Source organism: Prionailurus viverrinus, chromosome E2 (genome assembly GCF_022837055.1).
Source record: "Prionailurus viverrinus isolate Anna chromosome E2, UM_Priviv_1.0, whole genome shotgun sequence".
In the NCBI taxonomy this organism is placed as follows: domain Eukaryota; kingdom Metazoa; phylum Chordata; class Mammalia; order Carnivora; family Felidae; genus Prionailurus; species Prionailurus viverrinus.
Genome location: NC_062575.1, coordinates 44312866 through 44337434, shown reverse-complemented (window position 1 = coordinate 44337434; position 24569 = coordinate 44312866). Strand labels below are relative to the sequence as shown.

Sequence of the window (24569 nt, the reverse complement as noted above, 5' to 3'; positions counted from 1 at the left end):
AAATTAATAACTAAAATATTACTAGGAAACTCACCTGTTTGGAAATTAAAGACACTTCTCAATAATTCACAAGTCAAACAAGAAACCATAAGAGAAATTAGAAAATATACAGAACTAACAATAATGAAAATGCCATGTATAAAAACTTGAAAAACAAGGAAAACTACAGCCTTAAACGCTATTTAATGAAGTGAGCAATCAAATTAGGAAGATGGGAGAGGGGAATAAATCCTAAGAATACATGAGGAAGGAAACAATAAAGGTAAGAGCAGAAAATAAAATAGAGAAGATTGGAAGTCACAAGTTGGTTCTTGAAAAAGATAAAAAAAAAAATGGGGCACCTGGGTGGCTCAGTTGGTTGAGGGTCTGATGTTAGTTCAAGTCATGATCTCATGGTTTGTGAGTTCAAGCCCCACATCGGGCTCTGTGCTGACGGCTCACAGCCTGGAGCCTGCTTCGGTTTCTGTGTCTCCCTCTGTCCCCCCCTTGGAGGACTCAAGAAGAAAGTGGGAGATGGTGGGAGGGAAGCAGTGGGAGAAGGGCGAGTGTAGCTGGTGTGTGTGTGGCGGGGGGAGCCCGGGGTGGGGCCTCAGGGCAAAAACACGGGGTGAAGGCAGAGCACACCGTTCCCCATCCCTTCTCAAACATCAGGGGGTGGAGAGGGTGCCTGGAGCCCCGGGGAAGGAGAAGGGTTTCTACCCAAGAGGAGTAAAGCACTTGACAGAGGAGAGCTGGAGGGCCCTCATGGTAGGAGTCCACATCTGGAGGTTCGCTGTACTCTTCAAAGAACTTCATAGCATTTCGCTTGAGCAGGAAATGCTCAACAGAATCCTGCAGTTGGGTTCATGCCAGGAATGTAAGGATGATTTAACAAAGAAAATCAATAAATGTAATTTAACATATTAAGAGATCAAAAGATGCAAAAAAAACATATTGCAAAAAATTCAACATCGATTCATAATTAAAAACCCCTAGCAAGCTGGGGACGCCTGGGTGGCTCAGTCGGTTAAGCGTCCGGTTCTCGCTTTCGGCTCAGGTCATGATCTCACGGTTTCGTGAGTTCTAGCCCCATATCGGGTTCTGTGCTGATGATGCAGAGACTGCTTGGGATTCTCTCTCTCTCTCTCTCTCTCTCTCTTTCTCTTTCTCTTTCTCTGCCCCTCCCCTACTCACACTGTCTCTGTCTCTCTCAAAATAAATAAACTTAAAAAAAAAAACTCCTAGCAAGCTTGAAATAGAAAAGCACTTCCTTGGGGCGCCTGGGTGGCGCAGTTGGTTAAGCGTCCGACTTCAGCCAGGTCACGATCTCGCGGTCCGTGAGTTCGAGCCCCGCGTCAGGCTCTGGGCTGATGGCTCAGAGCCTGGAGCCTGTTTCCGATTCTGTGTCTCCCTCTCTCTCTGCCCCTCGCCCGTTCATGCTCTGTCTCTCTCTGTCCCAAAAATAAATAAACGTTGAAAAAAAAATTTATAAAAAAAGAAAAGCACTTCCTTTAACTGATAAATGGCATATACAGTAAAAGTGTTGAACCCAAAGAAAAGCTCCTAGAAAGGAGAATACAAGACAAAATGGATAGTAAGAGAAAAGATAAGAAAATTAGAGGATAAATCCAGAAATTCCAAAAAAAAAAAAAGCAGAAAACACAATAGTGAAGAAAGTATTAAAGAAATATTACAAGAAAAAATCCCACAACTGAACATTGGAAGGGGCCTACAGAGTATGGAGCACAATTATTAAAATACAATAATGATACTTCAGAACATCAGTTCTAAAAGTTTCCAGAAAGAAAAAAAAAAAAAAATCACAGTTAAAGCATGATAGGGGGAAGGACCTCTAACTATCAATCAACGGGAAACAGGATTAGAAATTCTCAGACACATAATGTCTCAAAAAATTGCCTCCCAAGCTCTTTCTTTTTTTTTTTAATTTTTTTCCCAATGTTTATTTATTTTTGGGACAGAGAGAGACAGAGCATGAACGGGGGTAGGGCAGAGAGAGAGGGAGACAAAGAATCGGAAACAGGCTCCAGGCTCTGAGCCATCAGCCCAGAGCCTGACGCGGGGCTCGAACTCACGGACCGCAAGATCGTGACCTGGCTGAAGTCGGACGCTTAACCGACTGCACCACCCAGGCGCCCCCAAGCTCTCTTTCTCAAGAAGCTTCTAGAAGATATTTCCACCAGAAACAAAGAAGTGAACCAGGAGGGAGAAAACGGGGGAATCAACCTAGCAAGATGGCAAAGGAAAGTCCTAGGGAGAGAATTCTGCACTCTGTTAAGGAGCATCCATCTCCAGACTGGAGCAGAACAGTGATGTTGGAGGTTAAATTATTCTAAGTGGGGGGAGGAGAAGGCAATGTTAACTCCAGTTGTAAAGAGAAACGAGAAGCTTGACTGGAGATGCTGTGCTGTGAATCCCAGCACACTACATAGCTCAGCTCTGACTAACATTTTACTAATCATAATCATAGAATCACTGAATGTTGATTTCATAAAAATCATCAAAGAACAACCCTGGGAGGATGGACAGAAGGGAAGGAAAGAGGTGTGTGGGAAAGGATGTGTGTAATAGGTAAATATGTGTGTAAGAGCTAATTTATCGTCATCCAGTAAAAAATCTGTGGGTAATATATACAATGAAAAAATCAAGACTGTGTATGAACTCGCTATTTGTAAACATGAAGATTTCGACAGAGGCACCGGCGAAAAGGGAGTGGCTGATTCTGGAGAGTGGAATCAAGGGTGAGAAGGCATGGAGTGGAGGAGACAAAGGCACGTTGAATCATTTTACCTTTCCTACTATGTGTGTGTATAACTGATCAGCATGAGAATTTAAGAAGCCCGCCTTTGTTAGGCCCAAGAACTTTAATTCTAAGAATCCAAGTGACAGAACTACTAATAATGAACATAATAAACATCGTTATGCATTTTGCAACTTCCTCAGTCGGAACACTCTGTCTTTTCATCCACGCACTCACGGAAGCTTCCTCCCTGTGATCTGTGAACGGAGACACAAAGCTTTTCTCTCCTGCTGGGATGCCCTTCCCCACGCTTCCCTTGGCTCCCGTCGCCAGTCCTGGGTGTGGCCGGTGCCAGCCTCTTCACCTGCCATCACTCGCCCCTCATGAGGCCCGGAGCAAGAGTCAACAGAAGGCCTCCTGCACCGTGGATGCTGGACCCTGAGTCTCAGTGCCAGGGGCCGAGTGGGGCTGAGCCCGAGCCATGCCTCGGGGGCCGCAGCACCGCCCTGGACAGGCCCTGCAGCCCCTTGGAGGACTCAAGGAAGAAAGTGGGAGATGGTGGGAGGGAAGCAGTGGGAGAAGGGCGAGTGTAGCTGGTGTGTGTGTGGCGGGGGGAGCCCGGGGTGGGGCCTCAGGGCAAAAACACGGGGTGAAGGCAGAGCACACCGTTCCCCATCCCTCCTCAAACATCAGGGGGTGGAGAGGGTGCCTGGAGCCCCGGGAAGGAGAAGGGTTTCTACCCAAGAGGAGTAAAGCACTTGACAGAGGAGAGCTGGAGGGCCCTCATGGTAGGAGTCCACATCTGGAGGTTCGCTGTACTCTTCAAAGAACTTCATAGCATTTCGCTTGAGCAGGAAATCCATCCAGACCTAAACTTCCTTTTTCTGCACCATAGAGCAGAACAGGAAAAGGGCGTAGGATGCAGAGCGTCGCCCATGATTGGAGAGGATGAACCCAGCTCGCTCCCCGCGGTGTCTACACTGCACCATCCTTCACGGCTCTGGGGTCCGAGGTTGGCCCGCCCCCGACTGGATTGGTTTTCTCTATCGGCTTCCTCTCTCCCTCCCATTTCACTTGGCAAATCCCTCCACTTCATCCGTGATTCATTCATTCCACAAATATTTTGTGAAAGTGCTGGAGACACAACAGGAAATCAGTCCTTTGCATTCAAGAAAGCGATAATGAAATCGTTGTCGTTGTTGTTAGTCTGTATTGAGACTTCGCTCCCCACCCCCCCCACCCCCCCCCCCATCCGTCCCAGGAAATCTTCTATCGAGCATGAGAAATCGTAGAAGACAATGGACATTTTTATTTTATTTTTATTTTTTTTTAAATTTTTTTTCAACGTTTATTTATTTTTGGGACAGAGAGAGACAGAGCATGAACGGGGGAGGGGCAGAGAGAGAGGGAGACACAGAACCAGAAACAGGCTCCAGGCTCTGAGCCATCAGCCCAGAACCTGACGCGGGGCTCGAACTCACGGACCGCGAGATCGTGACCTGGCTGAAGTCGGACGCTTAACCGACTGCGCCACCCAGGCGCCCCAAGAAATCATAGAAGACAATAGACATTTTTAATAGGAGATTGAGAATTCCAGAATGAAAAAAACAAACCCCCCGTTGGGGGGAGGGGAACGGAGAAGGAAGAACAATGATAAAATACCCAGAAATGCCCCCAAACGGTGAGGAAAGGACCGTCAGAAGTCGGATATTGCCACATCCTGGAAATAGCACTTAGCAAATGAGGAAATTTCGTAAGGCGATTTCTTGCCCTAGTTCGGCCTGTCTCATCCTGCGAACTTCAACATACCCATTCACCCCTCGGTCACTCCGTTTCCCACATCTGCACCGTTAACCCGGTCTAAGCTAACTGGGTGGGTGTAGGTAGAGTACAGTGAAAATGAGGCGCTGTGCATAAAAGTGCCCTGGGACTGGGAGACGCCATATGAATGGTGAGGAGAAAGGTTTTTAAAAGTCCCTCCTAACACTGCTGAGCTCCTCCGCCCTCCAGGTACCGTCTTTCTTGAAGTCAGCTCCCCGGGTCCACCATCAGCGGAGTGAGGGGGGGGGCGGGGAGGGCGAGGCGGGGGTGGGGGGGGTGGCTGCTCAGGTCAAGGTAGGGCTGTGGAGGGTGCTTGGTGGAGCAAACATTTCCTGTTCTCAAGGCGGCCGCCAGGAGGCAGCACCATGATCAGAGGGCACCCATCAAGAAGTGTTCTCACCAAGCACCGGGCAGAGAAACCGGAGTTTCCGACGGAGGAATTGGTGTTTGACCCGGGTTTCAGACGCACTTTGAGTATGAGAGAACACTTCCTCAGCGTTTCACACTTCCACATTTGTCCCGACTTGGTCTTGCATCCCAGGAGACCCCTGACCATGGGGCTTTGCGTCCTTCTCCTGTGTCTACACCCAAGGTGGTGAACCCCGGTTCTGGCCCAGCTCGGTTCCTACACCAGGTGCTTAAAGCCAGGAATGAGCCAGACTTGCAGAGAATCTCATCCTCGGAAGCGCGTTACAATTTTCAGGGCTCCCTTTAACAATCTGGCCTCAGGGCAGTTAAAATCAGAATCTGTGGGGGGAAGGGAGCCCTTGCCCCCAGGAATTTTCAAAGCTCCCGAGGTGATTCTAAACATGCAGCCGAGATGGGGCGCCTGGGTGGCGCAGTCGGTTAAGCGTCCGACTTCAGCCAGGTCACGATCTCGTGGTCCGGGAGTTCGAGCCCCGCGTCGGGCTCTGGGCTGATGGCTCGGAGCCTGGAGCCTGTTTCCGATTCTGTGTCTCCCTCTCTCTCTGCCCCTCCCCCGTTCATGCTCTGTCTCTCTCTGTCCCAAAAATAAATAAACGTTGAAAAAAAAAAAAAAAGAAAGAAAGAAAAAATAAATAATAAACATGCAGCCGAGGGTGAGAACTCCTGAGCTGCAGTGCCCATCCAGCTTTCATGTGCACACAAATTGCCTGGGGGTCTTGACAAAACCTAGATTTTGACTCAACAGCTCTGGGTTTGGGGCCCGAGATTCCACTTTTCTAACAAGTTTCTGGGCATTGCTGACGCTGCCGGTAAGTGGGCCAAGACCGGAGCTGGAACCCAGGCGACAGGGATTAAGGTTCTTGCGCCCTCTGGTGGTCAAAAATTTCCCTAGCGTCACCCAGCGGAGAATGATGCGAGACGCCTTCCCCAATAGATTCAATTTCTAGAATGTTTGCAGATTCTTCCCCAGAGACTGGCCACTGACATCTTCATCTCAGAGTTGCGATAACCTGAATGCAAACCTGCCTGGACTCCTCACCTACGAAACCGTGAAGTAATAAATGGGTATCGTTCAAGCTGCTGAATTTGTGATACTGTGTTACGCTGCAACAGAAAACTAACACAGGGAGTTTTACAGGCTTTACGATAATAGGCCAAGTGCAACTCTCAAGCCCACAGGCTTGGCTCAGTGGCCCTGCACGATTGTCTCTGATGGATCTGTTCCCAACCTCCCACTCAATGGGAGAAGAGGCAGAAAGGATTGTATTTCTTATTTATCAGCATTACACCTGCTGTCTTATTTCCCATGACCACACACACCTCCTTTCACCCTGTGAGGTCTGTTGTCACTGACACTCGTGAAAGCTCAAGGACGGGGTGGCAGCTGGTCTGCTCTCGGTGGCGGATTGTATTTTCCAAAGATGAATCCCATCCTATGTGCCCTTCTCACAATAGGACCTTCTTACGGTGGAGACACTCCTCCATCAAGATGTGGGTTATATTAAAAAGGGGGGGAGGGCTCCTGGGTGGTTCAGTCGGTTAAGCTTTGGACTCGAGGTCAGCTCAGGTCTGGATCTGAGGGTCACAAGTTCAAGCCCCATGTTGGGCTCCACGCCGGACGTGAAGCTTACTTAAAAAAAAAAAAAAAAGATGTGGGATCTGCATTCTGTCCCCTTGAGCCCAGCAGACGCAAGACCATGGTGGGGGTGACAGTAGGTGTCTTTAAAGGCTAAGTCGTAAAAGGTGGTATACCCTGCCTCAGTTTCTCTCAGGACACTCATCCTTGGAGCCCAGGCCCCATGCTGCGAGGACACCCTAGCAGCCACATAGAAGGGCCACCTGTAAGTGTCCTGGCCAGAGGCCCCCATCCACTGCAGCGTCAACTGCAGACATGTGAGTGAGAGAGCCTTGAGAAGATTCCAGGCCTGCCTTCAGGCCGCCCCAGCTGATGCTGAGTACAACAGACCTGAGCTGCAGGCACCGAGCCCTGTCCAGATTGCAGATCTGTGAGCAATATAAACGTTGTTTAAAGCTACTAAACTTTGGCTTGTTTTTATGGGGCAAGAGGTAACTGGAACCCTCTCAGACTCTCCCAGGGACAAGACTCTGAATTTGGCCAGGTGTGGGGGGTGGCAGTGGGGAAACTCTGGTTTCAATTAATTACAGGTGAGTTACCTATTTTTTGTTATTTACTATTTTTACAAGGCCATCTCCTTAGAAATTAAGTTCAGTGCTTATAAACTGCTAGGAAATCAGCCCCTCGCGTGTGTTAGAAAGCCTGGCATTTTGTGTAACGTTTCTTCTTTGCCATTTAATTCACTTAAAAGTTTGTCTCCTTAAATACTTCTCAGGAGTATTTTTCTGCAGATTCTTCCCCACCTGCGGGAGGCCAACTTCTAAGAGGGCCTGCGGTGCCCCTCCCCCATCTGTCATTGGTGCCCTTGTGTAACTCCCTTCCTTGAGTGTGGGGCCTGACCTTGTGACTTGCTTCTAATGGATAGAATATGGTAAGGGTAATGGGCTGTCGTTCCCATGACTAGATGACAGACGTTGTGACTTCTGTCTTGCTAGCCGACTCCCTCAATTGCCTTCTTGGCTCATACGCTTTGACATCACAGCTTCCACGTTGGGGAAAAGCACCCGATGGCGGCCTCTGGCCAACAGCCAGTGAGGAACGGAGGCCCCCGGTCCAAGAGCTCGTGAGAAAGGAATGAACTAGAAAGCGGCTCCTTCCTGGCTGAGCCAGGCGATGAGACATCAGCCCTGGCTGGCATCTCGATGGCAGCAACAGGAGAGACCCCGAGGAGGGGACCCCAGCTACACTGTGCCCGGACTCCTGACCCACAGAAACTGGGGGATAATAAATGTGTGTTGTTCTAAGCCACTAAGTCTTGGGAGAATTTGTTATGCAGCGACAGATAACGAACGTACCACCCCTCCTCTGGCTGCCGAGCGTCACTTCTTTATCAGAATCCCCAATCACTCTCAGGCTAACAACATGTGTCTACACTCACCGCACACAACCAGGGTTTTCACCCAAGCGTGCTGACCTGCATCGAAGCGAAGGAAGTGTTTCAGGTCCCCCCGGCCAGGTGGCTTCTTTCCTGTGTGTCTGTACCTGTGTTTGCTGAGCCTGTCTTAGAACACTGACCGTCTTCCTCACCCCTGTAAATCTTCTCCCCTGGAGCCTGGGTGGATCCTGTCTGAATCAGGCAGAGCCTCAGATATATGTTCCATCCCTGAGTACTGCAAATTCACGTTCTCTCCCCCTGGGCCAGGCTGAGCTCAGACTCTGCAAATATGTGGCTTCCTCAGGATGTACTGGCTCTTCCTGTGACAGGAAGAATCATTTCCTCCAAGTCAAGGGCTTTCTTTCATTTGAGCTCCTGCCTCTCCTCTGGCAGTTCTGGCCCGGGATCCTCAGATCCGAAGCTGTTTATGCTCTTTAGCGTTGGAACCTGAGAAGTCTTGCCCCGTGCTGATTGATTGGAGCAGCCGGAGGGCAGGAGGAGAGGAAGTTGATTTCTGGGCTGAGTTTTGTTGGAAAAAGAATATTTTAAGGCAGAACAGTGGAAGTTGGGGCCACTTGGGTGTTTCCGCCTGGCCTCTCTGCCTCCCCTCCCTGCCCCCACATCCACCCCCTCATATCATGTAACAACATAAGCTGTTTTCCCCACAAAGGTGGCCTTTGTCCCCCTGATATTTCCTTCTGTCTTCACACGTTGCAGTTTATTTATTTTTCTAAAGTTTTCTTTTTTTTTTTTCCTTAATGTTTACTATTTTTGAGAACGAGAGAAAGTGGGGGAGGGGCAGAGAGAGAGGGAGGCACAGAACCCGAAGCAGGCTCCAGGCTCTGTGCTGTCAGCGCAGAGCCCGACGCGGGGCTCGAACGCACGGGGCCGCGAGATCGTGACCTGAGCCGCAGGCCGACACGCAACCGACTGAGCCACCCAGGTGCCCCCACCCATCACATTTTAAATTTGCGTTCTATAAACAGGAACCAAACACTGCACACGGAGAAAAAAAAGACCTGTTCTGGTTCTCGAACACCAGCCTTTTCCCAGGACTTTTGGGTTCACATCTTCAATGGTTTTCAGTGCCAGGCCTAGAAGAAGAGGTGTTCCGTGTCTGGAACCAGGCATATTTTAACTCCCGCCCCACATTACAAAAAGGAATTCAGCCAGGCTGGTTAAGTAACCACCATGGAGACAGCAGTAGTGTGGACAGCCACAATCGGAGCCTGAGGAGAGACTGCAGACAAGTCTCCAAATGTGCATGCACGTTGCTCTGCGAGGAAATGCTCTGAGTTCTCCTGTGAGAAATAAGAGAAATGCGAGGCGTGCCCTTGTGTAATTTTCTTCTTTCGAATGCGGGCCTGACTTCACGACTTGCTTCTGACCCATGGAATATGCGAATATGAAGGAACTTGCTTCTGACCCATGGAATATGCGAGTATGAAGGGACATCGGTTCCGTGATTAGGTTACAAGAGATTGTGACTTCTGTCTTACCAGCAGCCTCTCTCAGTACCTGGCTTGCACACTTTGATGACGCAGGCCGCCATGTTGGAGTACACAGTGTGGAAGGTCTCTGAGATGCCACAAAGCACCACAGGCAGCAGAAAATAATGGTTTCTGGAGAGGGTGGATTGGCAGACCTGAGTGTTAATTTGCTCATCCGCTCAATAAATATTCCTTGAGTCGGGGCGCCTGGGTGGCTCAGTCGGTCAAGCGTCAGACTTTGGCTCAGGTCATGATCTCATTGTTCGTGGGTTCGAGCCCCGCGTGGGGCTCTGTGCCGGCAGCTCAGAGCCTGGAGCCGGCTCCGGATTCTGCGTCTCCTTCTCTCTCTGCCCCTCCCCCACTCGTGCTCTGTCTCTCAAAAAATAAAAAAACATTTAACACATTAAACATTAAGAAAGAGAGACATGAAAAATAAAAATAAAAAAATAAATAAATATTCATTGAATATCTATTAGGTGTCAGGCACCGTCTTAGAAAGTGGTGCCACCGAGGAAGATAAGACACAGAGAACCATCATCTCAAATCAGGGTCCATTCCAAATGACGCAGAGTTTGCCTAAACATAAGGCATGGAAACCACGAAATGCAGACGTAAGCATGGAAAAGTATTTTTAAAAATTAATCTCAGCTTTGGCGTGGTCTTTTTATGTATGATGTCATAAAATTAGAGACGCCTGGGTGGCTCGGTCGGTTTAGCATCGGGCTTTGGCTCAGGTCACGATCTCTGGGTTTGTGAGTTCGAGCCCTACATCAGGCTCACTGCTGTCTGCACTGAAGCTGTCAGCCCAGAGCCCGCTTGGGATCCTCTGTTCCCCTCTCTCTCTGCCCCTCCCCCACTTGCGTGCATGCACTCTCTCTCTCAGAAATAAACACTAAAACATTTTTTAAAAAGCGGTGCCTGGGGCGCCTGGGTGGCGCAGTCGGTTAAGCGTCCGACTTCAGCCAGGTCACGATCTCGCGGTCCGGGAGTTCGAGCCCCGCGTCGGGCTCTGGGCTGATGGCTCAGAGCCTGGAGCCTGTTTCCGATTCTGTGTCTCCCTCTCTCTCTGCCCCTCCCCCGTTCATGCTCTGTCTCGCTCTGTCCCAAAAATAAATAAACGTTGAAAAAAAAAATTAAAAAAAAAAAAAAAGCGGTGCCTGGGTGGCTCAGTCGGTTGGTTCAACTGAGTTGGTTCAACTTCGGCTCAGATCATGATCTCATGGTTTGTGAGTTCAAGCCCCGTGTCGGTCTCTGTGCTGACAGCTCAGAACCTGGAGCCTGCTTCGGATTCTGTGTCTCCCTCTCTCTCTCTGCTCCTCCCCCGCTCACGCTCTCTCTCTCTCTCAAAAATGAATAAACATTAAAAAAATGTTTGTAATAAAAATAAAGAAAAACACTCCCACATTTAAAAGTGCCATAAATAAAACACAAGTGCTAAAAATAGGGGTTCCTGGGTGGTTCAGTCAGTTAAGTGTCCAACTCTTGATTTCTGCTCAGGTCATGATCTCAAGGTTCGTGAGATCCAGCCCCACATTGGGTTCTGCACTGACTGCACAGAGCCTGCTTGGGATTCTCTCTCCCTCTCTCTCTGCCCCTCCCCCACTCACACGTGCACCTACCCTATGTCTCTCAAAATAAACAGACATTTAAAAAATGCTAAAAATGCTTGTTTTTCCCATAACAAAGGGTTACATATATATAAAGAGCTTCTAAAAATCAATAAGAAAAAAAAGCAACCATCTAGTTTAAAAATGGGCAAAGAATATGAAGAGGTAGTTCATAGAAAAGAAAAAGGGAAATCTAAGGTCCCTTAAACATAAGAAGACTCACTCAGCCTCCCTTGAGAGAAATGCCAATGGCCTCCTACACACATGTAATGTTTTCCACAACAACTTGTGGTTTGGAGAAGCCAGGACACCGCAGCTCACCAACTGCACACCCAAACCCAGATTACATTTGCACTTTTGTCTCCTTCCAGTATCACAGTTAGCCTCGTGACTTCTTTAATTACTATAGCATCCATTCATTTATTCACTCAGAAGATTTTTCTTGGGGCCATATGGTGTCTTGTCCTTGAGCCAAGATCTGGGGTTACGTCGATGAATAAGAGGTGTTCCTTATGCTGAAGGAGCTAATATAATGAAATACTTCTCACCACAGATACATTCACTGAGCACCCATCATGAGTCAAAACTTTTAGATTTAAGTATACGTTTTCACGAATGCTGTAAGTTACCCTCCACCTTCCCGTCACCCCATGTTGTCGTTAGCAATCCGGAGCACAGAGAAATTGGGGGACCTGGCCATTTCACAGTTTTTATGGGGATTCGAATCAGACCTACGAGACCCCCAAACCCCTTATTCTTCGGTGTTTGCCAATAATGGATTAAAATTTGGCCTTGACTCACTCTGGACAATCCATGCACCCCCAGGGCTGGACCCAAGCCTGGACAGAAGCCATCCCACACAGGGAGCCTAAACTGGGCAGCCAGGGAGAATTATTCCCTGGTGTTTCCTCTCGCCCACTTTCTACCCAGCCTGCTGTCCGCCCATTATCCTTTGTAGGCGTAACTTCCTCTGGGTCTGCTCTGGGTGATCGCACTCAAGGAATCTGTTGCTCCCGCCAATAAACTCGAGCAATATTTTTTATTTGGTGGATCACTTGGCATCGACTTTTTAATTTGAGAATCACATAAGAGATGATAACAATTAACGGCATTTCTCTAGTGCTTTAGAATTTGCAAAGTGGTCTCACCAATAGGATCCCAGTCGACCCACACCCGAAACACGAGGAGCCTGAAGCTTGGAGGGAAGAGTCATGGCCCGCGTGAAAGTGGAATCCAGAGTTAGAACTCAAATCTTGAGGCTTTTCTGTAACAAAAGTTACACGTTTCCATGGAAGAGGTTCTGTAGGAGACAGAAGGTTTGGGAACGATGTTGGGGGATCAGCAAGGTGTGTGAAAAGAGGGGTGAGGGGGTCTGTAGAAAAGGGGGAATCTTATAAGTTAGTAGACATTTTATGGGAGAGAGAATGAAAAAGTAAGTACAGAGGGAGGTAATATCAAGACATATTTATGAAATGATGGGAGGGAGGGATGAGATTGAAATTGTAAAAGAGAGAGTTAAGACAAAGTCCTCAGAGACTCATCTATACTGATAAGGAAGGGAGGCCAGGAGTGCTCACTGCCCAGAAAAGAACATAGTGTTTGGAAGCAGGCGAGCTAGACCTCAGACCAATTCCACCTATGAACTAAGCACCATCGGGCAACTCTCTTAATTTATCACTTAGTCTCTCGGACTATAAAATGGACGTAATTCTGAAGGTGAGTGGGAAGATCAAGTTCTGTAACATCCTTTAAAATACATTGTGGGTGGGGCACCTGGGTGGCTCAGTGGGTTAAGCATCTGACTTCAGCTCAGGTCACAAGCCCCGCTTCAGGCTCTGTGCTGACAGCTCAGAGCCTGGAGCCTGCTTTGGATTCTGTGTCTCCCCCTCTCTCTGCCCCTCCCCTGCACACACACATACTCTCTCTCTCTCTCTCTCAAAAATAAATAAAATTGGGGCACCTGGGTGGCTCAGTCGGTTGAACGTCCGACTTCGACTCAGGTCACGATCTCACGGTTCGTGAGTTCGAGCCCTGCGTCGGGCTCTGGGCTGACGGCTCAGAGCCTGGAGCCTGCTTCCGATTCTGTGTCTCCCTCTCTCTCTGCCCCTCCCCCGCTCATGCTCACTCTCTCTCTCTGTCAAAAATAAATAAACGTTAAAAAAAAAATAAAAATAAAAAAATAAAATCCACTGCCTGGATATCGTTGTGGGTTCTACCATGTCGCTCCGATTACACTCAAGCCATCTTCCTCAGAAGCCCTTACCCTGCATGCTTCTGGGTTACCCTTGGCCAGGAAAGCACTTTTATGAGATTTGGTTGGTGAAAGTGAAGCAGTTGTATAAGGTCTACTTTTCTTTTTCTTTTTTTTTAATGTTTATTTATTTATTTTGAGAGAGACCGGGGGGGGGGGGGGGGGCAGAGAGAGAGGGAAAGAGAGAGCATCCCAAGCAGGCTCCACACCATTAGCACAGAGCCCAACGTGGGGCTCGATCTCGTGAACCGTGAGATCACGGAAGGTCCAGTTCTCACAAGCAATCCCTTACCCCAGAATCCCCGGAGAAGTTCTGCTTCCCTGGCTGAATGCAGACGTGTAGACAGCGATGGTGCTGTGAGCGGTTCCAGGGAACAGAAACTCAAGGATAGGAATCTGGACCGGGTTCTCTGGCCGGACTCAACCGGATTCATGACCCCGTTTCTGACGGTAAAGGAGACGCCGGTTGTCTGCGGCGTGCAACAGTAGCAAAATGGTGACAACAACGACCGCCTGTCGTGGTGGAAGGAAGTGTCGGGGTGTAATGCCTGAATTAAGCATTGATTGGCAAGGCATCCATTTCAAAAGCCGTCTGCTCCAGATCAGCACAACCAGATAAGGCAGTAGGCACCCCCACGCCCACGAAGTTTTCCTCTCAGAAAACCCTGGATGACCATGAAAACGGACACGCCTTGAGTGGCCCTGCCTTTGGTCTCCCATGCCCTGAATCCCACTCTTAGGCTTCAAATTAGTCAATATAGAGTGACCTCATGAGCCCCCAGGAACCCCCCCTCCCAGACACTAATGAAGGCAGAGCCCCAGGTCTGCGTTCTGTCTGCCTGTGACCTCACTCGGTGGCCCCGGCATGCCAGGACTTGGGAGTAATTAGCCTTGTTCGTCAAAGTTCCCCGATGGTTTTCACTGACGCACATCCTGCAGTCGTAACAGGAGCCACGAGATCCAGTCCAGTCACAACACGGGCCCTGCTGGGGGGAACGTCTGCGATATGGGTCTGGCGAGTGCCTCAGGTATTCCCAGCTGGGAGTATCACCTTCGAAATCAAGAGTCCGATGCTTGGGGCGCCTGGGTGGTTCAGTGGGTTAGGCGTCCAACTTCAGCTCAGGTCATGATCTCAAGATTCATGGGTTGGAGCCTCGCGTCAGGCTCTGTGCTGACGGCTCAGAGCCCGGAGCCTGCTTTGGATTCTGTGTCTCCCTCTCTCTCTGCCCCTCCCCGACTCGTGCTCTCTCTCTTTCTCTCTCTCTCTCAAAAATAAACATTAAAAAAAAACAATTAAAAAAAAGAGATGTTTAACCGACTGAGCCACCCAGGTGCCCCCGGTTGGTTGCTTTTAAGTGCAGAAAGAAAATGAGCTCAGGGCTTTAAATTCTCAGCTCAAAGTCAAGGTAAGGGATAGAAAGCCATTAATGACCATCCTAAGAGAAATCCTTATCTCCCTTAGCTCCCGAGTTGAGATTTCTGGAAACTAAACCCACAGTCTAATCCTTTGGATGGCTGAATTGCAATACAAATCGAATCCCCAGCGTTGCATGGTGTCACGTTAAGGGAAAGGCGTCTCCGAGGTTATAAGAAAACAGCTAGTTGACTCAGGGGATATGCATGTGCTGTGGCTGAGTTGTATTGGAGGGAAGAGTAAGATACAGAATATGGGTGAATAGCTTGGTGGCTCCATTTAATCCTCGGTGGCTGGAACCCAGAAGATCAGTCCTGGTGATGGTGGGATGGCTTGGCTGAGCTTCTGGAGAGGACAGCGAGAAGCCACACGATGCTTGTATGTCACTTGGGGTTTTCAAGTCTGGGGCAGCTGTCATACGTGCAGAGTCAGAACTGATGCGGCTGTCATTTGAGGGAGTTGTGGTCGAGAACACTTGTAAAGGACGGATCCGGATTTTGGAAGGACCAACATCAGAAACACTCCTCGCCTAAAACAGACAACTGGATTACTAGTCACTTGATGGCTTTATATACATGTTCTTCTTAAAGCTCACCTGTAGGCTGTTTGTGGGAGAGGCTTGCAGAGGCTGAGATAAGCCAACAACCAGCTGAGCCAGGAATCCAACTGGTGCCTGAGTTCAGACACCTCGATATTTAAAAAAAAAATTTTTTTTTTAACGTTTACTTTTGAGACAGAGAATGAGGGAGGGAGGGGCCGAGAGAGAGGGAGACACAGAATCCAAAGCAGGCTCCGGCGCAGGGCTCGAACTCCCGAACCGTGAGATCATGACCTGAGCCGAAGTTGGTCCCCCAACTAACTGAGGCACCCAGGTGCCCCGAGAATGGTTTTAAAATAGAGGAACAATTCAGATAGTCTTGGACATAAAACACAGGCGGCTCCCGTGGAAGAAAATGTAACTCAGAAACTCAATCACCTGCAGATCTGTGCTGATGAGTTCTCTGGCTCCTCAGCCAGCTCCCGAACACTCGAGGTCGGTTGTGGCGTGAGAGACACAGTCTTTCTGATTTTACAGACTGACCGGGATCCAGGACTCTGTTTACTGCTGTGATTTTTCTTCCACGGCTGTAGAACTGGCTCAGACAAATTTAGCACAGGATCCTTGCTGGTGTTTTCCCTTTGTTCACAATCCATGTGATGAAGATCAGAGTTACCCAGTGCCCACGGCTAGTCTTGAGATTGTCACCCTCAGGACAAGATGCAGGAGGCTCTCAACAGGCTGAGCAGGCTTCTGGAGCCCAGAGGGATGATGCCTCTTCGAGATTATGGCCGCTATGACACGGCTTAGCTTGGGTTTAAAAAAGGTCAGCGTCGGGGCACCTGGGTGGCTCGGTCGGTTAAGCGGCTGTCTTCGGCTCAGGTCACGATCTCACAGCTCGTGAGTTCAAGCCCCGCGTCGGGCTCTGTGCTGACAGCTCAGAGCCTGGAGCCTGCTTCGGCTTCTTTGTCTCCCTCTCTCTGTCCCTCCCCTTGCTCACACTCTGTCTCTCTCTCTCAAAAGTAAACATTAAAAATAAGCAAATAAATAAATAAACATTAAAAAGAAACGATCAGTGTCTGTCTGAAATTTCCATGTGACAGGCAATGGTACTAGAGTTTAGTTCTTCACACCAGGTGAACTGGATACACTTTTCACTACTGCTGGACCGGAGAAGGTCCAGAACATGGTGGATTGCCGATTATAAGCGACCCGACCGAAAGAGCCAACAATGTACTGAGTTTGGATTCGGTGCAAGCATCACAAGCCTCTTCTGTCCAGCGCTGGCTGAGAGGCACCTGTTCCTGACACGGGAGCTCACTGGAGCTTTCCGAAAAGAACACTCACAAATGGTGTGTTGATGGTGGGAAGTTTAAGGATTCAGACTTGAGCCTTGGATCTAGGAAAAATTGCCTTTTATTGTGCTTCATATTTGTGAAGCCCTTTAAAACATATCCTTTCCTCAAGTTTTTTTTTTTTTAACTTTTTAAAATGTTTTATTTATTTTTGAGAGAGAGAGAGACAGAGAGAGAGAGACAGAGCATGAGTGGGGGAGGTGTAGAGAGAGAGAAGGAGACACAGAATCCGAAGCAGGCTCCAGGCTCCGAGCTGTCAGCACAGAGCCTGACGCGAGGCTCAGATTCACGAACCACGAGATCACGACCTGAGCCGAAGTTGGACGCTTAATCGACTAAGCCACCCAGGCGCCCCACCTCAAGTTTTTTCTTACTTCAAGATCTCCAAGAACTTTTCTTGCCATCCTGTAATTTACCATAACTGAAATGTTCCTGGGAATCATGAATGCGCAAGGCATGAAGAATTTATTTCCAGGTGAAGGTATTATGCATGATAAAGTGTCATTTGTGAGTTGCATTGAGATATTTCAGAGTTCGAGTACTTGCGCTAGACAGTTGATACATACAAAGGTGAATAAAGGTGTTGTTCAGCGAGAAAGCACATCAGGAAGAATCATCTTTCTCTGGATACTTTCCCGACTCAAAAGTACTGCTTTAAAGAGCATAAAACATGTCTTGGTTACACATTTATTTGGTCATGGCCTCCACTTAACCTTAGTGCTATAGAATTTTAAGCACTCTTCCCCCTCTAGGTAACCCCTCCCTAAAGAATTTAAAGGATCTTCCCTTTTAGCAAAATTGCCTTATTTTTTTTTAGTGTGCCCTTAAGTGTTTGACACAAAAGGAACCAGAAGACCTTTATTTTAGCCACATGACGGCACAACTGAATGTGAGCATCATCAGTATTACTTCATGTCGTTTTTTTTTTTCAGTTACCACTTTCACATGTTTCCCTCTTGGTGGTCCATGAGTTATACAATATATTCTTAATTTTACCAAATAAAGAATTTTCTTTCTTTTTTTTTTTAAGTTTATTTATTTTGAGACAGAGTGTGTGTGTGTGTGTGTGTGTGTGTGTGTGTGTGTGTGCAGGGGAGGGGCAGAGAAAGAAGGAGAGAGAGAGCATCCCAAACAGGCTCCACACTGCCAGCACTGAGCCCGATGCGGGGCTCAAACCCACGAACTGTGAGATCATGACCTAGCTGAAACCAAAAGTCAGACGCATAACTGACTGAGCCACCCAGGTGCCCCCCAAATAAAGAATTTTCAATTCTTCTTACGTTTTGGATTTTCAACTAAAAAAATGTGGTATTTAAAAAAAAAAATTTTTTTAGAGAAAGAAAGAGAGCATGTACAAACAGGGGAGGGGCAGAAGAAGGAGAGAGAATCTTAAGCAGGCTCCGCTAACAGCACAGAGCTCGGCTCAGGGCTTGATCTCACGACTGTGAGATCACGACCTCAGTCAAAATCAAGTCAGACTCTTAACCGACTGAGCCACCCAGGCACCCTGAAGATGTGGTACTTATATACAAGAATGAAATCTTGCCATTTGCAACAACATGATGGATCTAGAGAGTATAATGTTAAGCAAAGTAAGTCAGTTAGAGAAAGAAATACCATATGATTTCATTCATATGTGGAATCGTTTTTAATGTTTATTTATTTTGAGAGAGAGAGAGAGAGAGAGAGAGGGCAATCAGGTGAGGGGCAGAGAGAGAGGGAGAGAGAGAGAATCCCAAGCAGGCTCCAGGCTGTCAGTGCAGAGCCCTATGTAGGGCTTAATCCCATGAGCCGTGAGGACATAACCTGAGCTGAAACCGAGAGTCGGACGCTTACCTGACTGAGACATCCAGGACCACTCCTCGTACATGGATTTTGAGGAACAAAACAAATGAACAAAGATGAAAAAGAGACAAACCAAGAAACAGACTCTCTACTATAGAGAACAAACTGATGATTCCCAAAGGGAAGGCGGGTGGGGGGGGGGATGCGTGAAACAGGTGATGGGGATTAAGGAGAGCACTTATCTTTTTTTTAACGTTTATTTATTTTTGAGACAGGGAGAGACAGAGCATGAACGGGGGAGGGGCAGAGAGAGAGGGAGACACACAGAATCTGAAACAGGCTCCAGGCTCTGAGCTGTCAGCACAGAGCCCGACGCGGGGCTTGAACTCACGGACCTCGAGATCATGACCTGAGCCGAAGTGGGACGCCCAACCGACTGGGCCACCCAGGCGCCCCAGGAGAGCACTTATCTTGATGAGCGCTAAGGAATGCCCAGAATTGTTGAATCACTATATTGGACACCTGAAACTAAGATAACACTATATGTGAACTACACTGGAATTAAAATAATAACAACAATAATAATAAAGTAATGAAGAGGTGCTTACTGTTCCTAGCATATAAATTAGGAAGCTATGGTAATTTAAAAAGAATGGACTTGCATTATATATGAATGTGTAATTCAAAGAAATAAAGCATTCAAGTATTAGAAGAAAATCCAAAGAACATCCATTTATTTATTTTCTGGTTGGGGAGAGGGATGACTTTTGGAAGACAGGCAGAGATTCCATCTAATTAAAGATCCAGGAACAAAGGGGGCACCCGGGGGGCTCACTCGGTTGAGCGTCCAACTCTTGACTTCCGCTCAGGTCATGATCTCACGGTTCTCGGGTTCGAGCCCCACATCAGGCTCTGCGCTCACAGTGAGGAGCCTGTTTGGGATTCTCTCTCCCTCTCTCACCCCCTCCCCCAGTCACGCCGTCTCTCTCTGTCTCTCTCAAAATAAATAAATAAACTTAAAAAAATAAAATATATTAAAAAATTTAAAGATCCAGGAACAAAGAAGAACGTATGTAGGAGAGGAAAGTTTTTCCAAAAACCTATTTTCTAGATTGAACAATGATCCAAATTCTCAGCTTGAAAGCATCTGCTGACTCCTGGCTGGCTCAGTAGGAAGAGTGTGCGACTCTTGATCTCAGGGGTCATGAGTTCGAGCCCCACGCTGGGCGTAGAGACTACTAAAAAAATCAATAAGTAAAACTTAAAAAAAACAAAAAAACAGAAAGGATCTGCTGAACTCAAATACTAAACAAACACATGACTCCTGGAGGAAGGCGCCTTCACCATAGGTCCCAGAGAGTTCCCATAAATATTTTAAAAGTAGAATGAATAGAATGCCATCAAAACAACCAAGTCGACTTGCACTTCCCACGGTGGTTGACTGGGTCACTTCAGATCAACCTTTCCACAGAAGAACACTCGGAAGGCTGGACAAAATATGAAAAGTTGAAGGTAGTTCAGAGGGTCACCGAGGCGGTGCAAATCTCAATTATACTGAGAAGCCAGCGTGCCTACCGTACGATTCCGTCTATCTACAATTTTCGTAAATGCAAATGACCAATCTGGACAAAATCCCTGCTAACTCGTTCTGACCAAACTGGTCAGGCTTCTCTCCTCTCCACAGGCCCTTGAACTTCAGCCCACCCTTGAGCTGAAGCAAGCATTAGAAAGCAGGACAACCTCAACGGCACCTCCCAAGGATCGAGGATCGGGTGACGGCAGAGAAAGACATTTCCTGTTCCTGTTCGGGGGCTTGACGACACCACTTGCTTACCTCCCTACCCCACACCTGGCTCTTTCCAGCCTCGTCTGTGCCTCCCTGTAAAAGAAATGCCATTTCCCCACAGCCTCCTCAGGTGCTTACAGATCTGATGGTCTGTCCAGACTTCTGGATAGTCTTTCTCTAGGCAAGTTTGGATTTTTTTTTTTTTTTTTTTTTTTTTGACAGTGTTCTGGTGCCATGACTCGGAGGGAGTGCTGGCTCGGGTCCCTCTCGGGTCACCCAGGTGTTCATGTCAGCCTCTCGTACCCCTTGTGTCCTTTCCACATTGGGGAGATCTGGCTCCACACTGCCAATCACAACCCCTAATCCAGTGCTCCAGACATGTGCCGTTGTAGCACAAGCAAGGAGTTACTTTGATTCTCTTTGAATGAAAACTTTTTCCTTGGGCTCTTGAGTGGGCATCCGATCTGCCCGTTGAACAGGAATCTTGCAAGTTTGGGGACGGGTGAGAATCTTCCCAGCTCTTGGGGGAAACCTCTTTTGTTTATTTGAATACATGTCTAATCCCATGGGAAATTCTCGTTCCCTTGGATCCCCCCCTTTCCTCCTCTGTTCTTGATTACACGCTCTGCCTCGATAGCACTAATGCAGTCCGACATCCCAGAAAAAGGTAGAATTTCACTAAGGATAATTTGGAACTACAATCATCGCTCTGGAGTTCTTGGGGTCTCCCCAAATTGGTTTATCTCCAGGGGACCTTGAATCCTCAGGATCCCAAATCCCCTCTAGAAAATGGTCCTCTGGGGCGCCTGTGTGGCTCAGTTGGTTAAGTGTCCAACTCTTGATTTTGGCTCAGGGCATGATCTTATGGTTCATGAGTTCAAGCCCCACGTCGGGCCCTGCACTGATAGCATGGGGCCTGCTTGGGATTCTGTTTCTTTCTGTCTCTCTCCCTCTCTCTCAAAAATAAATAAACGTTTTTTTAAAAGTGGTCTGCTAGTTTCTCCTAGTATGAAATTGAAAAATGGCCATTTTAGGGGCACCTGGGTGGCTCCGTTGATTAAGCGTCCAACTTCAGCTCAGGTCATGATCTCGCGGTTTATGGATTTGAGCCCCACATCGGGCTCTGTGCTGACAGCTCAGAGCCTGGAGCCTGCTTCACATTCTGTGTCCTACCCTGCTCACGCTCTCTCTCTCCCTCTCTCCAAAATAAACATTAAAAATTTTTTAAAAGAAAAGAAAAATGGCCTTTTTAGTACAACCCTCATCAGGTCATTCAACAGTCTCTTTGTACCTTACCTGAGGCCATGTAACCTCTCAGAGTTCACCTCCCCTCTGTAACTGTTACTCCCAATGACTTCCCTTTAAGGAATCTGTTCCTGTCTTTCCCCAGACACCCTTGAATACACGGGTGAGATGATCACCTCAGTCAATGGGCACACTGCCACCTACCTTTCTGGTGGGGTCACATACTCCACCCTCAACACCTCAGATGGCCCTACTATAATTCCTCAGGGTGCACAACTCACCTCTGTAGTGAGGTTAGATAATCCCTCACATGATTAGATAATCAGTCACATGATCCATCCCTTAAAAAAATAAACAAATAAACAAACAAAAATATCCTTTCTTTGTCTCTTGGACCCCATGATGCCCAACAAAGCTTTTCTCTTAAGCCCCCCAACCTCTTTTAAGCTACGAGGCAGAGACTTGATTTCTCATTGTAATGTTAATATTTAACGTTCATCCAAGGGACTCACCTTTGAAGTTCCAGACTCCAACCTCAGGCACTGTGCCCTCTGACAGCTTTGATAGATTACCAAGGTTTTCTTGACCCCTCAGAGCTCCCCAAGCCCTTGATAAGGGCTGCATGCAGGGACACGCTCATTCACCTTCCTGACTCACTTTCGCTCATTCACATTCCTGACTCACTTTCGCCTAAAGGAATGGCAGGTGTAGGACGCCGCTGAGAGGTAGAGCCTTTAAAGGTGGATGCAGACCTCGCTATGTCTCTCTCTAAATTAACTCAATACGATACCTTAAAAATGAGGTAATTTATGGTCTCGGACCTATTACTCATATATTACTTGACAAAGGGCTTCTGATCTCCACATGGAGCCCCTGCAGCACATCTATCCTACCCATAAAGACACCTAACGGAAGGGGTTACCAGTTTGTCCAAGAACTGTGAGCCATAAATAAAATTGTAAAATGCATATTGTTTTTTCCCAAATCGCAACACTATCTTTGCTCCTATACCCTCGGACACTATTCATTTCGCCATTGTTGATACGCTCTGCTTTCTTCAGCAGACCCCTTTATCTAACTCCCAAATACCTCTTCACCTCGCATGGGAAAACCAACAGCATACCTGGATCGTCGTGCTCCAGGGATGTTCCAAAGTCCCCGCTTATTTTTGCCTGAATATTAAGTGTAAATCCAAAGAATGTAGGCTTCTTCTATAATTCAAGCCTCAGTCAATATCCGGATGAGCTTCTTTGTTTTACTAGGTTCAGTAACTCACAGACGCTTGATACTTATTCGAAGCTCCGGCTTGTGTTAACCTTAAAAATAAAACTGTTAATTATTTTGCCAGAAAAACTGATTTATTCGGGAGCAGCAGAGAATTACAATTCAAGCCACGCAAGCTACAGCAAAACCACAAACAAGTCCAAAGCACAAAGGAGAAGTTGGCTCTTTCATAGAGAAAAGGGGGGGGTGGGGGACTTGGGAGGAGCTGCTGTAAACAAAAAGTCCATTGGAGTAAACCGGGAGTCGGAAGTGTAGTGGCTTTTCATTGGTTGAGTTGTGTGTGACAGTCTCTCATTGGCTAGGCTGTTGCTGGGCTGGGAGAAAATCTTTCTTCCTCTGCTGGGATTGTAAAGCAGGCTGCTTCTCTTTGGGAACGCAGGTCTGTCTCTGTTTGCTCTGCAAAGGGCTGTGAGGAATGGTACAGCGTGAGAGCTCCCCCTTCTGGCCTTCCAACTCCACTTTAAATGAGACTTATAAAAAAAGATAACGGACATTTTCCTTATTCAGTTTCACATTTACGAGGAGCATAAGGTTTCCAGGGGCAAAATACAACTTTGCGGTCCAGGCGCAATATTTAGAACATGGTATCTAACCCTGAGGGAAAACCCTTGTCCTCAGAACTAGCAAGACCATCCTTCATTACCTTCAGCCTGAAACCAAAAGACAGCTCTGGGGCTTTCTAGGATTACCTGGATGTTGTAGGAAGTGGATTCCAAGTTTTTCTAACGTAGCGTCCCCTTTATATGGCATAATTTAGGAAACTATGCCTCACCTTCTACAATGGGACTCACTTTCCGCGATGTATTCAAATCCTTCAAAACTTCCCTTTCCTGTGCTTCCACCTTGAGGCTCCCAAAGCATCCTTTGCCCTTCTCACTAGTCATCCATTCATGAGAGAGAAGGACATGCTTTAGGTGCTTCTTCAAGCAGAGGCCCATTGGGTATTTTAGTCTGGCGCTGGACTGCGTGGCTGAAGCCATTTCTTGTTGTAGAGCAGTCATGGCAAGAGCAAAGTTGGTTCAGGCGACAATGGATCTTGTGTTAGGTATGTACCCCATGTGTGCCCAAATCCTTCTCCTAACTGAAACACTGCATTTTTTTTTTCACCTCTCATCTTGCCTCTCTTGAGATCCTTTAGCTCGCTTCTTCTCACATTACCACCCCTGTTGTTCGAAATCTTAGCGTTGCTGGTCTTCTTCCTTTCCTGACTGGAGGGGACCCACGTGACTGCAAGGCAGCCACCTGAACTTAACCCTTCTGCACTCCCGCCTTTCAGAGCTTCCCCTAACAGACCCAGACCTCACCTTCTCTGTTGATGGATACTAGCTCCTCACTTCACAAGGAACATTTCAGGCAGGATCTGCCTGAATCTGTAGGTTTCCAGAACCCCATGAATATGAGTGTCAGCCTCACACCCAATCATCCCAGATAACAGAATTCATTCCAGTTGGCGGAACTTATGGTTCTCACGCGGGGCTGCACGTTCGTTAAGGATAGATAGGAGAATTAGTATCTGCACAGATAGCAGATACCTTTTGAGTTGGAACTATGGAACTGAAAAAAGGGAATGTCGTTTTAAATGGAGTTGGGAGGTCCCTGGGTGGCTCAGTCAGTTGAGCAGCTCACTCGTGATTTCAGCCCAGGTCAAGATCTCAAGGTTTATGGGTTTGAGTCCTGACTTGGGCTCCATGCCGTCAGCATGCAGCCTGCTTGGGATTCTCTCTCTCACCTCTCTCTCTCTCTCTCTCTCTCTCTGCCCCTCCACTGCTATGTCTCTCTCTCTCTCTCTCAAAAATTAATAAACTTAAATAAACTAAAC

At 47.6% G+C, this 24569-nt stretch overlaps 1 pseudogene; it reads left to right on the top strand.

Moving 5' to 3' along the window:
* Positions 1–15640: 15640 nt before the first annotated feature.
* Positions 15641–16586, top strand: LOC125153595 (tRNA N(3)-methylcytidine methyltransferase METTL2A-like; annotated as a pseudogene).
* The last annotated feature ends 7983 nt before the right edge of the window (positions 16587–24569 follow it).